The sequence below is a fragment of the Pezoporus flaviventris genome, unplaced genomic scaffold (assembly GCF_033815535.1).
Source record: "Pezoporus flaviventris isolate CSIRO_AGI_PZ_B2104156 unplaced genomic scaffold, CSIRO_AGI_Pfla_v1 ptg000041l, whole genome shotgun sequence".
NCBI classification, from domain to species: Eukaryota; Metazoa; Chordata; class Aves; order Psittaciformes; family Psittacidae; genus Pezoporus; species Pezoporus flaviventris.
The window spans coordinates 5,369,369-5,384,408 of NW_026892589.1; the positions used below are offsets into that span (position 1 = coordinate 5,369,369).

General features: G+C 40.0%; 1 protein-coding gene across 2 annotated transcripts in view; it reads right to left on the bottom strand.

Annotated features, from left to right (window-relative positions):
* The window catches only part of LOC133275800 (T-box-containing protein TBX6L), a 29,594-nt gene extending 18,296 nt beyond the window's left edge, over positions 1–11,298 (bottom strand). The window contains exons 1-4 of one of the 2 annotated variants that reach the window (XM_061465981.1): positions 6,157–11,298; positions 5,368–5,488; positions 4,626–4,765; positions 3,212–3,402 (exon numbers count right to left, since the gene is read on the bottom strand). The gene's annotated coding sequence lies outside the window, so the exon portion shown is untranslated. Of the gene's footprint in view, positions 1–3,211; positions 3,403–4,625; positions 4,766–5,367; positions 5,703–6,156 lie in introns of those variants that run through there. The other variant, XM_061465983.1, reaches the window with a different exon arrangement.
* Between the last annotated feature and the right edge of the window lie 3,742 nt (positions 11,299–15,040).

Genomic DNA, 15,040 nt, shown 5'->3' on the forward strand with positions numbered 1-15,040 from the left:
GGGAGTGTGCAGGAGGAAATCCAAGTCACATCTGAGAGCAAGCATTCCTTCTGAGCACAGCTTCGATGGTTATCAATAATGAAGTCACTGCTTTTGCCACCCTCTAATCCTGTAGTTAATGGTTTAAGCTTCTGCAGGGAGCTACTGTTGGGGTAGGATTCGGTGAGAGTTAAGTCTACGTGCAATGCAGGCCTGGACTCACCACCAGGGAGCTCACAGCACTCCTCACTGCGATCTTGCTTCACTGCTTGGTGCTGCTCAGTTTCTTCCTCTTAATACAAAGTAAAAAAACTAACCCAGCCAGATTATCACAGGGCACAAGGAACCCTCACACTTGTGCATTTACTACAACATACACCTGTGGCCCATCCTGAGCTCTCACTGACGCTTTTCTCACAATTAAGGCATTTAAAAAGGAGATTTCCTGTTTGGATTCTCTGTTGTCTACTATTATCTTAACTCACATTGCAGCCATTCCCTCAGACAGAGCATTTTCAGGAAACCCATAGGACCTAACTCATCTGTGTGACTTCTGTACTTCTGCCCAGTTGGGCTGAAATTGGGAGACTGGGTTAAAGATTTATTAGGAGAGAAAAACAGGCAGCAAGCTAAGATCAAGAAAGTCTTTAGATATATTTCACATATACTTGTTAAGGACTGCTTATGACAGGACAATTCAGCATTTAATTTTCCTGCCTCTTCACAATGTTCCTGACATATGAATTCTGGGTGATCAAGAGCTAACCTGAAGCAATCTCAAAAGAATAAAGGTTGAGAATACTCACTGTACTCTGGGGAATATCCCACTACAATGATCTGAGGTTTCAAAGGCTTCTACTGGACAAAGCTGTAGCAAAATTCTAGGGGGTTTTATTATGTCTAAAGTAAGAAAAATAATCAATTACACTAATTGTGTATGTATTCTAATTTAAATTAACTTAAACGGTCACCTTGGAATTGTGATAGGCTGTCATGGCCACAAAAATCTCTTCTAGAAATGTAAAGGCAGCTACAGTGCTCCAGGGTAAGGTGCACGCATCCATGCTGGTCAGCACCACATGGAACCTGGCTTGGTATTTGTGCACAAAGTGCAAAATTATCTGGGGCCAAAGACAACACAAGCAGTCAGGAGGACCAGACAATGGCATCAAACCTGCTTGCATCCCTGTAGGCACTTACGGCTTTAGAGAAGTTGCTAGTATTGTACTTCATTTTCAAGTAACTGCTCATGGACCAGAGGGAGCCTGCCTACCAGATGTAAAGAGCACTTGTGCTCTCCAGGACAGGGTAAAGAAGCTATGACAGCACTTCGGGAGGACTGGTTCAGATTATCAGAAACCTGAGGCAAAAATCTGAAATCTAAACCCATTCATGGTCCCCCATTCTGTCTTTCTGACTTGTCTTTTATTTCCTCTCCAGGATGGAACTACTCCTTTTCCTCCCCTCACATCTTATTGCCAAGGAGTTGTTCAAGGGAGGAATTGCTGACTTCTGTGGTTCCTTGCCCCCATCTCTAGGTTTATGAGAATAATTTAATCTTTTCTTTTGAAAACAGTAACGTTCAGCCATATCCACCTATAAAAAACCATGGCAATACTAAAGAGGGCACAATACAGAGATAGTTCAGATGATTTTCTGCAGTAAGTGTGATGCTTTTGTTTTCAACAAGGAAACAAAAGCAGCCAAATATAACCACAGGATGCATATGGAAAAATAGCATATAGTTAAGCAGGAAAGTGGCAGGGCTTCTTTGTTAGTCTGCTATAAAACAAACTGGTAAAACTACATGTAATTCTTATCACCTCATTATCAAAGCTACTGGGGAACTGGAGGGAGACTGGATGAATTGAACATCAGAAAAGATTAGAAGAGTTGTTAAATAAAGCTTTCTTGACTGATGGTTCTGTGCACAAAGAAGAAATGAACATGTCTGCAGGGTGTAAACATACACATGACAGAGGAATTAATATGCTACAAAAGGATATAATTATCTTCATTAGTAGGGATGAAAATGAGATAGAAGCAATTTGAGAATCCAGAAAAAAAAGTACCAGCTGTGCAATGGCAGACTGTTCACAGAAGTAACAGGCAAAACCCTTATCGTATTAGACTTTTAAATGATTTCTGCACAAACCAGTGGTATTGCAGAGAACAATCTTGCCTTCACATGAGCAGCAAAGAAGGGTCTGAGATACCTGCTTATCTCTTATTCCTATGATTCTTCAAACAGATACTAAATGAATTCTAGGACCACAAAGAAAAATGTATGTTCTACGGGCATATGAACAGATTGCTTCCCAGGGCAATGTAACCAGGGTTTACTTATACACTGTGGATTACAGCACTACACATTCAATACAGATTCAGGAAGAGGAAAATGTCCAGGCTTCTCTTAAATGATCATACTGCTTCAGAGCTTTATTGGTGATCTTAATTATCTGTAAGGAGACTGTTTCTCTCTTCAGTGACTCCTAAGAGCTGGAGAATCTGGATGAAGTGTCTGGGGAAAAGGGGATGAGCCTTTGCAACAGTTTCTCACTTGTAGTGGGCATTGTCTAAGATATGATGTTCATCAGCATTGGGGAGGTAGAGTAAAGGTCCAGGCCTGAAGCTATAGCTGCAAGGAGGGAACGTGTCTGCACAGCAGGAGAGAGCAGAACTGAGCGTTGTTACTTCAGGGTTGGTACTAGAATTTACCTAGTGCTTCCAGGAGAAGCAAAAAAGTGCAGCTGCCAATGGAACATGCTGGACATGAACACAGCACACAGTTTTCCCCTCTACCCACTCTGTTCATCCTCATTTGTCTCTTGAAACAGTAGCTCTGCTGTTCCTCTAAGATTATTTGCTTAACCAGTCCATCAATACATTTCAAAGCAGCCCAAGTTTGCTCCAGAGCTGAAACACTCATCATCCCAAAAGGAGTCAGAGTGGAAATCAAGTGAAACATGAAAAGAAAGAATCTTTCATGCTCAAGTTTGAACCTCAATAACCCTTAGTAGTGGTTATGCCTGCCTTTTGTTCAGCATCTTGATGATGGAGAGCTAGTCTAATAACAGGAAATAAACTAGAGCAATCATGCTAGATTTTCCCCACAAGATTACCTGCTAAATGCTTAGATCTCATAGCATATATGCAACTACTTTACTACAGTCTGAGGTGATAAAATTATGAGCATATTAGGTGACTCAGAAGATGGACCACTTTCTCCTACCTGCCACTGTCACTGGTGTCCCCTGCTGTTGGCCAAAGCTGCAGCCGTCACAAGGCTGGGGACCGTTTTGGCACTAGAACTGTGAGCCATCTGCAGACAAGTTTCCTGAAGAACCCTAGAGCAGAAATGCAGAAGGGCTCCATAACTCCTGTTCTTCTGAAGAGCTGTCTCTTACTGGTTCAGGAGATCCTCTGTTCTTCCAAAAGATCAAAAAAAGAAATGGGTATGTGGGGGAAAAGTATCTGTAAAAATGAGGGTAGAAAGAAAGAAGGGAAAAAATGAAAGATGGGGGGCATGCTTTTGCCATTGGTATCTTTTTTGCTGGGCTCAGGGGCCTGACATCAGCTTTTGTACCCAGCTGAGGATCTACAAAAATAAAATCCTGCATTTCTACACATCATAAATCACAAAAGACTCCTAAGTGAGGTGTGAGTGTGACTGCAACCTGAATGTTGCTGAGCCTGGCAGAGCATTCCTCTTCCCCACTCCTAGGCCTAAGCAAGAGTCATGGGAAAGGTGACAAGTTATTGAGCCACTGGGTTTCATTTTCCAAGAAAAGCCTTTTAGTGACAATGAAAATACACTAGAGCCATCAGCCACTGTGTATGGGCTGACAAAAGATTGATCCATGGATAAAAAGCAATTTCTCTTGCATTCTAAAGCACAAAGTTTAGTAGCTGTTTAGTAGCTGTTATCTTCTCTGTTTTCAGAGAGCTTCAAAGAGCTCTCAAGGGACTGAAAACGACTACAGTGTACACAAACACTGCTCACTTAGTTTAACATATGCACAGTGTTCACAATTCACCAAGTCATCTTCCATGTCCTAACAATTCCTGTCATAGGCAGCTCCTCGCTCCTTCCATCACAACTTTCTTTTCTACCTCTTGTTACTCAAGAGTAGTGCAGAAACAGAACATTCCCTACACTGAAACATCTTTGAGGAATCCAACCCAGGGCTGTTCTGGGGATGGACAATACCTCCCTCTCTTTTGTTTCAGCCCTAATGTTCACGAAAGTGCCAAATTCAGCTCTGCAAACTGCATTTTTTTCCAGGTCTGGTAGAGGCAGTGGGTACGTCTAATGGATTCTGGAGAGGGATACGTCTGTCTTTGCCTGGTGAGGTCAAGCTTTAGATTGACTTCCCACCTTTCGAAACCTGTGTTATGGTCTCTGATTCATAGAAATGCAGCAAACCCACTGACCAGTTGATTAAAGGTGACTGGAGAGAAGCGAAATTCACATAATGGGGTATTTAGGAAGGGAACTCATCAGGTTCTGTTCTGGTTAAGCACTTTACTGCCTGAGTTTTTTCTTGCCTGAAGACAAATGAAAATATACTTGCAGAAATACAGGTTCTTTTCCCATTTGCAACCAGGAGAAGGAAGCTCATAATAAACAAAATCATTACTGTTACCTGCATGTCCTAACTGACCAGCTCTGGCTTCTGTAATGCAGCCATTGTCAGTGGTTTTGTGACACAAGAAATTATAGTTCCTATGCAACATCCACATCAGCTACTTGTCTCCTGCATTAGGTGAGACGGTGACAATGAGCCTAGAATGGAATTACCAGAGTTAAAAGTTTTCTGACTAGCCTGGTCTCACAACTTGTTTGCCAGCCTCGAAGTTAAAACTGAAACTTGCAGCTTACTAACATTGTACTCAGCAACATACTGAAGGTATTTAAGCCTCAGTCTATTTCTATTCTCAGAGATGAAAGTTATGCTAATGGCTGAAGCTAGTATGGGAGGCAATTATTCTGGAGTTAACTCTGCTCAGGCTGAAGAACCCTGGGTTTCCTGAAGGCAGTTCTGTCCCAGCTTTTCCAGAAGGTCTTCTTCAGAAATGGAATTAGGTCCTCAAGAGAGATGTCATTTAAACGTATTTGCCAGTATGAGGCCATCTTAAATAAACCTTAGCGTACTTGGGCTCTCATTCCATGTTTAGCCAAACAATGTAATAGATTTTCTTTAGCAAATATGAATTCAGCAAAAAAAATCAACCTTTTTTTTTTTTTTTTTCTCCCAACATCATCCTCCACCAGGCAAAATGGCAGCTCTACATCAGTAGGAAATCTATATCAGTAAGGAAATACTCTCAAAACAACAGAACAGCAGTACCACAGCAGTAATGTCTTCTGCTTTGGAAATGTGTTACCTTGATGTTTATATAGCCACAGGAGACCATTCAACAATGGCAATGTGTTAATTCCATTGACATTATCGCTCAAATTCAGTCACAGGGGTTGGTGAATTCTCTTTTTACATGGCTCTTTCATCTAAAAGAGAATAAAGCAGGACATAATGGATGGTTAGTAACATATTGTTAAATGGTTACAAGACACAGGAAATTTCAACTAGGGAATAGGTAAAAACTGAAAAATACAAGTAAGTCCTGATTAGAAAAAAAGACTTTTTTTTTGCTGCACTGAATTATCCCAGTTTCTCAGCAATCAGAGCCAAGGGTTCTCCAAAAAAAACTAAGCATATTCTACACTTAACTGAGAAGTCAGTCTTCTCCAGAATTCTGCTCAAGGGAATCTCTGTGTTATTCATCATGACAAAAACTCAGGTGACTTTCTGTATTGCTCTTGTTCAACTCAACTATGGAATCTGTTCTGAGAGGTTATTATTATTCATTCACTCAGAATGAAAAAAATCCATGGTTTTAACTAAAATTGATCAGAAGGTAAAATGATAAACAATTTCCGATATATAAAAATCTCTGCTTCAAATTCAGTGGCCATTTGGGGTGGGGTGGGAGCTTGGACATGTAGCTTCCATTTTATGGGAACAGAAAATGGAAGATAAAGGGTAATTAAAAAACTTACCAGCTAGTGGGAAAGTTCTGATGCACAATTCAGTTCTTTTGACCAATAGATCAATGGTGTTATTAGGAAAGAGGTGTGGGAAGTGAATATTTACAAAGCCCAGATACAGAAGTCACCAAAACCGAACCAGCTTCTAGTCCATCATATTCAGTAACTATCACGAGTTCTGCTGCTACTATTCTGCAAACCACCAGGATTTCCTTGCTGGAACAGTATCAACCAGTGAGGATGGGGAAGAAAAGGTGTTAAAGAAAATGGTATTGCTAATACCCTGCCCCATTGTAAGGCGGGTATCGCCAAACAGAACTTCATTTTATGATCTCTCTTCCTGGAACTTAGGTGGGTAACACCAGTTGCTCCCTAAAGTTCATCTACATGTCCTAGCCATCATCACTTCAGGGAGAGTTAATTGGTGAATTTTGATTTCCTTAGTACTGCTCTCAAATTAACACAGCACGACTTTAAAACTATGGTCTGTTCCTGCTTTTTCTGATTGATTTGTTGTCAAAACCTCACATTACATTGTCATTTTATTTGTACACCCTATCGTACCCAAGCCTATTCTTCATAGTCACTCAGTTTCCCACAGATTTAATCTGGGCTGACCAGCAGAGATACTTCAACCTTTCTTTGGCCTTTCTCATTTTTCAGTGGTTAACTGTGAAATTTTGCATTTATGAGTACAAAGGAAGTTAAATGTATTTATTTTAAAGCACATGGTTTCAATGGAAATTTTAGTTGAAGAAAGACTTTAGGTCACTAGAGAAACTGTACACAGTGTAAGGCTAGGGTGAAATAGAGCTGATGATGCCCTTTGCTATCTTCACTGTCACCAGTAGTAGTGTTTTGTACTTATATTTAGGTACCTTTTTGAACCCGACATGTATTTTAGATGAAATATCATCCTTCTCATGTCCCCCTCTTCCCCAGCACAGTCTGCACTTGGGAATAACATTTCCCTATTTTCATATTCTTTACAGCTACTTGTCTTCACAGTACTAGGTAACGTGACAGTTGCTACACTGCGCTTTGTCATTACTGAAATGTGACCATACACACAAACCAGGCATTAGAATGGTAATGTAAGTATTTGAGTTTCATTGAAATGGCAAGAAGTTCAACTTATTAAGAAAGCAAATGCAAGGAGTGCATATAAGCACATTCTATTTACTCTTACATTTTAATTGAATTATCAATTGTCTCTAAAAGTGAACTTGTTCACTTATACATTAGCATTTCCAGAGAAGTCATCTGAATTATGTGCAGTTGTTAAAGGACCTTGTGTCTGCCCCTTAACAGCTGCCAATACACATGTCCAAGGAGCTCAGCGCGGGGAGTGTTCTGCTCCTGCAGATGAAGGGCTGCAATGCTCAGCCCAGGCTCAGCACCTGCCACCCCAGCAGAACAGGGACATCTTTGTGGCCGAGGTGGAGGCAGTGGAGGACATCAAGGAATTAAAACGACCCTGACACTGCACTGCTTTCCCATTTTCCTTCTCACATGGAGAAAACCTGCTTTGGAATGAAAAACTTCCAAAGAGAAGTACAGGCCTGGAAGAACTAGCTATTGTAGGAGAGTCTTTGCTCAGTTCATCTGAAGATTGACTTTAGAGACAACGAAAAGCACCAGGGTGCATGCAAGCATGTCCCTGTACATACACTAGTCTTATTCAGCTTCCAAAGAAAGACCTTTGTCTGTCTTCTCACAACTAAAGTGTGAACAGACAGCCCTGCCTAGATGCTAATGCCTACTTCTAACTGCACAAGCAGATTCAGAGGCTTCTTTACACTAGCAAAGCAAGGGGATCAACGGACCCAGGTTATAAAGCGGAAACTCCTGCACTTCTTTTTGCAGCAGTAGTTTATGATGTGCAATCCCAAGCTGTTATGTTCAAGAAAGCCAAGCCAAAAATCATCTTGTACCGGTGCTCTTTACTGTGAGACAACATGTCAGACTCCTTGTTTTGCTCCCAGGAAAGCCCGTTTACTTATTAAGTATAGGAAGCATTTCCAGCAGTGCTGTCTACTGGGAAAGTCCCAGCAGCATTGTGATTTGTTGGAACTTGCACTGATTACTTGAGGGTGTAGTGCTGCAAATTGATGTAAGCTCAATAATTTCCACTATGAATTTCTAAACCTTTTTTTCTAACCCACTTTGACTTAATGGAAATCTAATATACAGTCTAGACGTTCCTAAGTGACAAATTTCCACACTCAAAACTACTGCTTTCTGACATTCATATAGGATGGTGGTTTTATATGGCAGTTCAATTAACAAGTTACGGTATTCTTTGAGACTATATCTAATGCCATCTCTTAAGGGGAAAATTATCACTGCAATCATATTGAAGAAATTACATTTTATATATACCCATGCATTTAGAAGAGAAAATGTGACTCTTCATACATTTTAGCGTGTAACTTAAGGAAATGAAACCTCTGGTGTGACTTACATTACAAGGAATCAAAGAACACTTCTAAAGAATAAAGCTTTTTTGCTCATACCACATCCTTTTCTAATTATTACTGAACAGTATGTGTTCAGTGCTGTATTAGATAATGGTTCATGCAATGCGTATTTGCAAATAAAACTCAATTGCTTGTTATTTCTTGTCAACAGTCCTATTTATCTGCCAAATACCTCAGAGAGTAAAAGAGTGTGAATAAGTAGGACAGGTTCTTAAGCTAACTGTAGTTACACAGAACAATTAAGCATTAACACAGGAAGCATTAAGTCTAAAATACCTTTGTCTGTTACATGGCCTTTCACTTGTAGTTAGAATAACATCACTCTAACTAAAATTATATGAATACCATTCCACTGCGGTTCTCATATGTTTATACCATATATGAACTTTGTTTATATTCCATTTATACTGGAATTCACTGTTGTTTGCAGGGTCTCTGAAAGAGAAGGGAGAGAAAAAAACTGGCTGAAAAAAAACTGAGATGGATATACCCATGTCTGATCTGAGGGCAAAACCTACTTTTCACCACATACATTGACTTGGTTTTAGATAAGCAGTTTCCTTTAATAAGACAACATACTCAGACTGTAAAGTGTTCCTCCCACTGGGATTATATAATTTAATGTTTTTGTACCGAGCTATGCACACAATCATTTAATTGCGCAGATAAATCTCAAATGCAGACAAAAGTGTGATTCTACTTTTCCCCTTCATAGAAATTACTTTGTTGTTGTGATTCTGCAGTCAGTTTGTAGCCTCAGCTCCATCTCCCCATCCCATTTCATGTGCATTTCTGTCAGATGACTACAGTATGTTCTTTTCTCCAGGGTACTTTAGATAGCAGACTGTATATAAGGGGTTTTTCCAAGCTTGAAAGCTATACACTTCTTCCATCGTTTTCATATACATTTTTGTCCTTAAGTAGAATTTTACTTTAACAGAACTACCTCAAAACACTTTACAGATCCCTGGGTTACATTTTTGTCACTATTCTTGGACCCATAATGCTTGTACAAACTCCATGCCACTGTGATGGACTAGGATTGAATTAATCAGGATTTACACTGACAAAGCTGAAAGCATTATTTGGGTCCTTTTACACAAGATTAAGTGCCAAAAGATGCTCTTTCTCTCCCCCATTATAATTTGCTGCATATTGAGAAAATGGAAAATACCCAGGAGACTTTTTATAGGGAAATAAAAAAAAATAAAGGAAAAACACCATTATGGTGCCAACAGAGTTCATGTGAAAAGCAAGTATATAGTGAAGCTGTGCTCCTGTTAATTGTAGGATGGAAACAGTGAGGTTGTGGGTTTGGGTTTTTTTGCTATGGCCAGGAACATGGCCAGAATCTTGTAAACTGACTATGAGGATTCTCATTCCCTCTGCTTTGAACCAGACCATACATTATGAAAAGGACCTATGGTACAGTAGCAGAAGGCCCTTAAAAGTGAGGTCAAAACTAGCAATGTAATTTAGTATTTCAGTAGTTTAAAGACAGGTCCTGGTCATCCATCCTCGGCTTTGCAGTGGTGGTTGTTTTTAACCCTTCTTCCCCCCGGCTTTTTTATTTTCCCTTTTTCTTCTCTGTCCTAGGGCCCCCTCTAGTGCTATCAGAGCAGACAGCGTAGCTCTCAAACTGAGAGGATGAACTTCGAACATACGGCTATATCGAGAGGTGACCACAGCCTTGAGACTGCACTCCAGCCAGACCCACCACGTGCCGCCTTCTTATTCACAGATGTCATTTTATTAGGGATAAACACATCCACAGGATGGAAGAAGTTTTTGAGATAATATACAGAAAAGCTCCTTGACATCCATAGCTACTGTGCTGGTTCATGTGAGCATTGCAAGGTTGCCATCTGAGCCTGCATCAGAAAATCCGCAAGGATTGACCCCCATGTGCTTGGCAGAGGTGGCCTGTGGGTAGTGGGGGGGAAAGCAAACATTCACGTTCCATATATAGTCTCTAAGGCCCCAACTCTAAGGGTCAGCTGTGGCCAAAAGAAATCCACAGGCAGCAAGATACATGATGTGAACAAAGAGCTCTCCAACCTCGGTGCAGATATGACAGCTTTGAAGAGTGTGGAAGAGGGGCTCTGGAGTTGGCTAACAAATGCTTGCTTATGGGGTGTCATCCTCATACATGCATTAGATAAACAGCAGCAGAACAAAAGATGACGATTCAAGGAGACATGTCATTAACATCTGGTGAGATTTACCTGGAGTTAAGTATTAATATGAAAGAGCCATTCAAGTGAAGTTGTCCTCCAGATGCCAACAAACCTCACATCCTGGTCTGTCACCCTTCGCAATGCTACCTGTTGGACTGTGCTCTGCAACAACATCTCAAGAGTCTCACAGGGAGTTCTCATAAAGGCATAACTTGGGCTTGTATAGCCTGTGCTATATACAGTATCCCAAGGTTACTCCTAAAATCCTGACGCATGCTTCAAAGCTTAACATTAGTGGATTCCTAGTCATCAGCTAGAAGAAAGGGAAAGACAGCAATTAACACTCAACACCTACACTGAAGCTCTTGCCATCATCTTCACCTTCAAGAACAAAGCTTCTTCATCCCAGCTTTGCATGACTAAGTAAGAGATGACAAAAATCTATGCCTGCTGCCTTTTCTTCTGAGCATCTCAACTAATTTACCCTGCCACCTTTTTTTCCTTAAAAAATATGACAAGCACCTGCAGGAACAGAAATGGTCTCTGCTTGGTAGATAACACTGTGCATATAAACTACGTACACCACGGATTCTTTCACCTTACTTGGAATATCAGTACCACTTGGAGGATCAGTACCGCCAAAACCAGAGTACTGAATTTAACAAAGGTGTGACCCTGCCCTCGATGGTAAGACTTAGTCTGTTCTCACCTGGCCTCTCTGTTTCCACTCAGTTCGTTTTGTGTCTTAATCAGCTTTGGCTGCCATCCCTTCCTCATCTTTTCCTGGTCACTTGCTCCCTGACCATATGGTATATTTTGGCTGCAAAAGACATTGATGTCATTATTCATGAGGACACCTAATTCTAATTAAAAAAACAAACAAACAAAAAACCCTCTCAAAAAAACCTCAAACCAAGCCAAAAAAAACCACAGAGACAACAACTGACAAACTCTAGCATGAAATAAAACTGAGGAAGATACTTAGTTTCTTCCTTGACGCGATGTTTTGGTTGTGAAAGGAAATGAACAGCATTTTGCAGACAGTGGGCAGAAGCCACTAATGACAGCTGAGCCCAACAAAATTTATTCTTAGTAAAACATTAGTGCTTGCCTCAGAGACATAAATTCTTGATGGTCTTAACTATTACATAAATTATATAAACCTTGTGCCAGGAAATGCAACTGCATTAAGCACAGCCTACTCCCACTACTATATACCTCAGCAATGGTGATCAGTGTAAGATATCTCACCATGTGTAAAAATGATGCCCAGTAATGGCACAGAAAGTCTATCAACTATCTACAAATTACTCTCAACACCCAACTCAAAATAATTTCTTCTTCCATTTGCTTTGGAACAAAACCTTTTTTGTTATTTGCCTGCAAGTTCCAACAGTCTGGCTTTTCAGCAGCCAAAAAGGACTTGCTTTTTAGTCAATTACAGGAGGAAAAAAAAAAAGGGGGGGAAATGGGGGAAAAGTAAAAGCCTCCTTCTCACCCCACTTGGGCACAGACCTCAGACCTTATGTTCCTGTCCCCATAACTTCATAAGAAAAAACCCAACCGAACTGAACAAATACAAAAGCAATACACTTCAGCAGCTGCCATTTATTTGTCTGGCACATGAGCAAGAAACCTGGGAAAACCAAGATTTCAAAAGCAATGGTTATCCTGCAAATCCTGAAGGCAGATGTTACATTTCATTTGATTTGCTGAACTTGGACCTTGCCTATACTTGGATTTCAAGTATTGCAACTAGGACTAGACTGAAATCAAGGAAATTACTTCAAGTAAACACATAGCTAACTGCACTTTTACCATAATGGTGTTTTTTCCCCCTGAAAACTCCGCAAAATTGTATTGCCAGGCTTCAAAAGATGAGAAATTAATGAATACTTCTGTCTGTAAGGATTCGAAGTTCTTGCTCCAAGTATCTTTAGAGATGGTGCCTCAGACAAACATTGTATGTAGACGCATCCAGTGATCTTGGCATCTTCACTCCAGAATATGTCTTCTTGAACTGAAGAACTACACAAACTGCAAAGAGAGACGCTTTCACAAAAGAATATATTATATGAAGAACAGCTGCTTTAGCCATTGTTGAAGATGGCCCACAGCTGAGCAACACACTATTTAGTCATTAGCAGAAGGGCAGAATTTGAAGGAGGTGACCTGTGTAATCTGGTCTCAGTAATTTCTTGAGTTTGAGAAAAAAATCCTTGAGCTACCCAAGAGCATTATGGGAATAAAAGAACATAGATTAAAAAAGGAAAAAAAGAAAAGAGTTTTGAATATAGGATAAAACAAGTTGCATAGTTTGAAGATTAAAATGAGTTTAGGACAGATCAGCAAAGTTTAGCTTTCTTGACTGACAGGAACAGTTTCACTTACTGTTTTTGCTCCTTAACCAGCAAAAATTTAAATCCTTCTCAAAAAGCAGGACCAGAAGTCAAAAGAAAGCTCAAGATCAGGCATTTTAGCAAGCGCTGGATAAAAAAAAAACAAAACAAAAAAACCAGGCAAAATGCTTAATGCCAAGGAATCTTTCAGAACAATAAAGGATAACAATCATTTTCAGTGACCAGATTCAATTAAGAAAATCAAATGCTTTGTCTTCATACATCAGACCAAAATAGAAGTACAGACCTGAGAATTTAAATGTGACGTTAAAGTTAGCCACACGTTTAAGAATACACATTAGCCAAAAAGCCTTTGTAGTCTGTTCTACTTGGGTGAAAAAGCCCCGTTGAGAACTACATCCTCCGAGCTGTGCTCTGTTTCTCAGTAAGAAGCCAATTTCTTTTCTCCTGTGCCATCTTCTAAAACAAATAAAGATGATGATTGATTATCGACAGCTATCTTAGCCTATTAGCAATCAATGAATATAAAGTATATTAGACACTGCATTTATAACTCACCCCAAATTAAAGCGCAACACTGAAAACATACTACTATTGAAAATACCCACTTCCTTTTACCATTCAGTTACCTGCTCTTTTCCACATCAGCTGCATTCAGCTCACCTCTCACAAGTTACAGTACAGTTGCTAATACACCCAAGATGGACATATGGACATGCTCACTTGCTTACAAGTTACATTTTGTTTAGAACAAACAACCCAGACTATGAGAATAAGCTTGCAATACAAAGTGTAATGCTGCTTTTTTTTAATCCACGCTCTATTTACCATTCTTACAGTGAATGAGAGCGATCACTGTAACAGTAGATTAAATGCTAATTTGCAGAGCCAAATACTTTATGTGATCTCATTAACCACATGCTGTCTTTGCCCTTGTATTGTTCATTAGCATTCAAAGATAACTCACATAGGTGAAAAAGAACTCGTACCGTGTCTCACTGGGGAAGTGAACCCAGTGCAGGCAATCTTGGCAGCACCGGCTGACCCAGGTTCTAGATCACACAAGACCAAACCCATTTGAAGAGCTCTGCAGTCTTCAGAAAAGGAAGAGGCTTCTACTTCCCACACCTCCTTCCTCCACTACTTTCTTACCCATGAAACAAAAGGGAGGAATAGTACTTTTTCCAGCAGCATGGTTCCTTGCCCTCTCAGAGGAACAGAGACAACAGTACATTTCAACTTTATTAGAAAAAAACCAAAAGTTTATACAAAGCTCTGCATTTTACAGAAAACCACCTCCCCCAAACACAAAGAAATCCGACATTGCAAGCTGTATGCATTTTCTTTTTCCATATACATACATGTATGTACATACACATATATATATGTGTGTGGGCGCACACCTGTGTATATATAGTGTGTGACATTTTTTTGCATGGTTTGTGGTCATTATTTTACAAAGTTAACATTCAGTAGAAAAAACCCCCCAAGGATCTTTGTTACCATTATTTTCTCATATAAATAACTGTGAGCAGTCCCTCTGCAGATAGATAAAAAACACCTTTTCGTGTCATTCTGTAAAAAACAGACACTACTGAAATGGTATTGAAACCTTTCAAGTTTTTTCAATACCTCCATAAAAATATCATCTAGCCCCCAATTCAAAATGCTTGTCCAAGGCATCAGAAGAGAAAGGACTGTAAGACAATTCTGGAAAGATCAGTTCTTTAAGCCAACACTCAAGTACATCGGTGTGAAATGAGTACAAACAGGAGGCCAACCTCTCTGTCTGCCTGGAAAAAGATGGTTCTTTGCCTATTTGTCACAGTCAAATTCCAACAAAGCACTCAGCAGTGCCAAGGACCTGACAGACTCTCAGCTCACCTTTCTGGCCTCACAACAAAGCCACAGACTTTCTTGATACAATTAAAACATCCACCAGCTCAGGAAATTTTTCCTCCTCCATTCTCCTCCAAAGAGAGCTACACGGTTGGA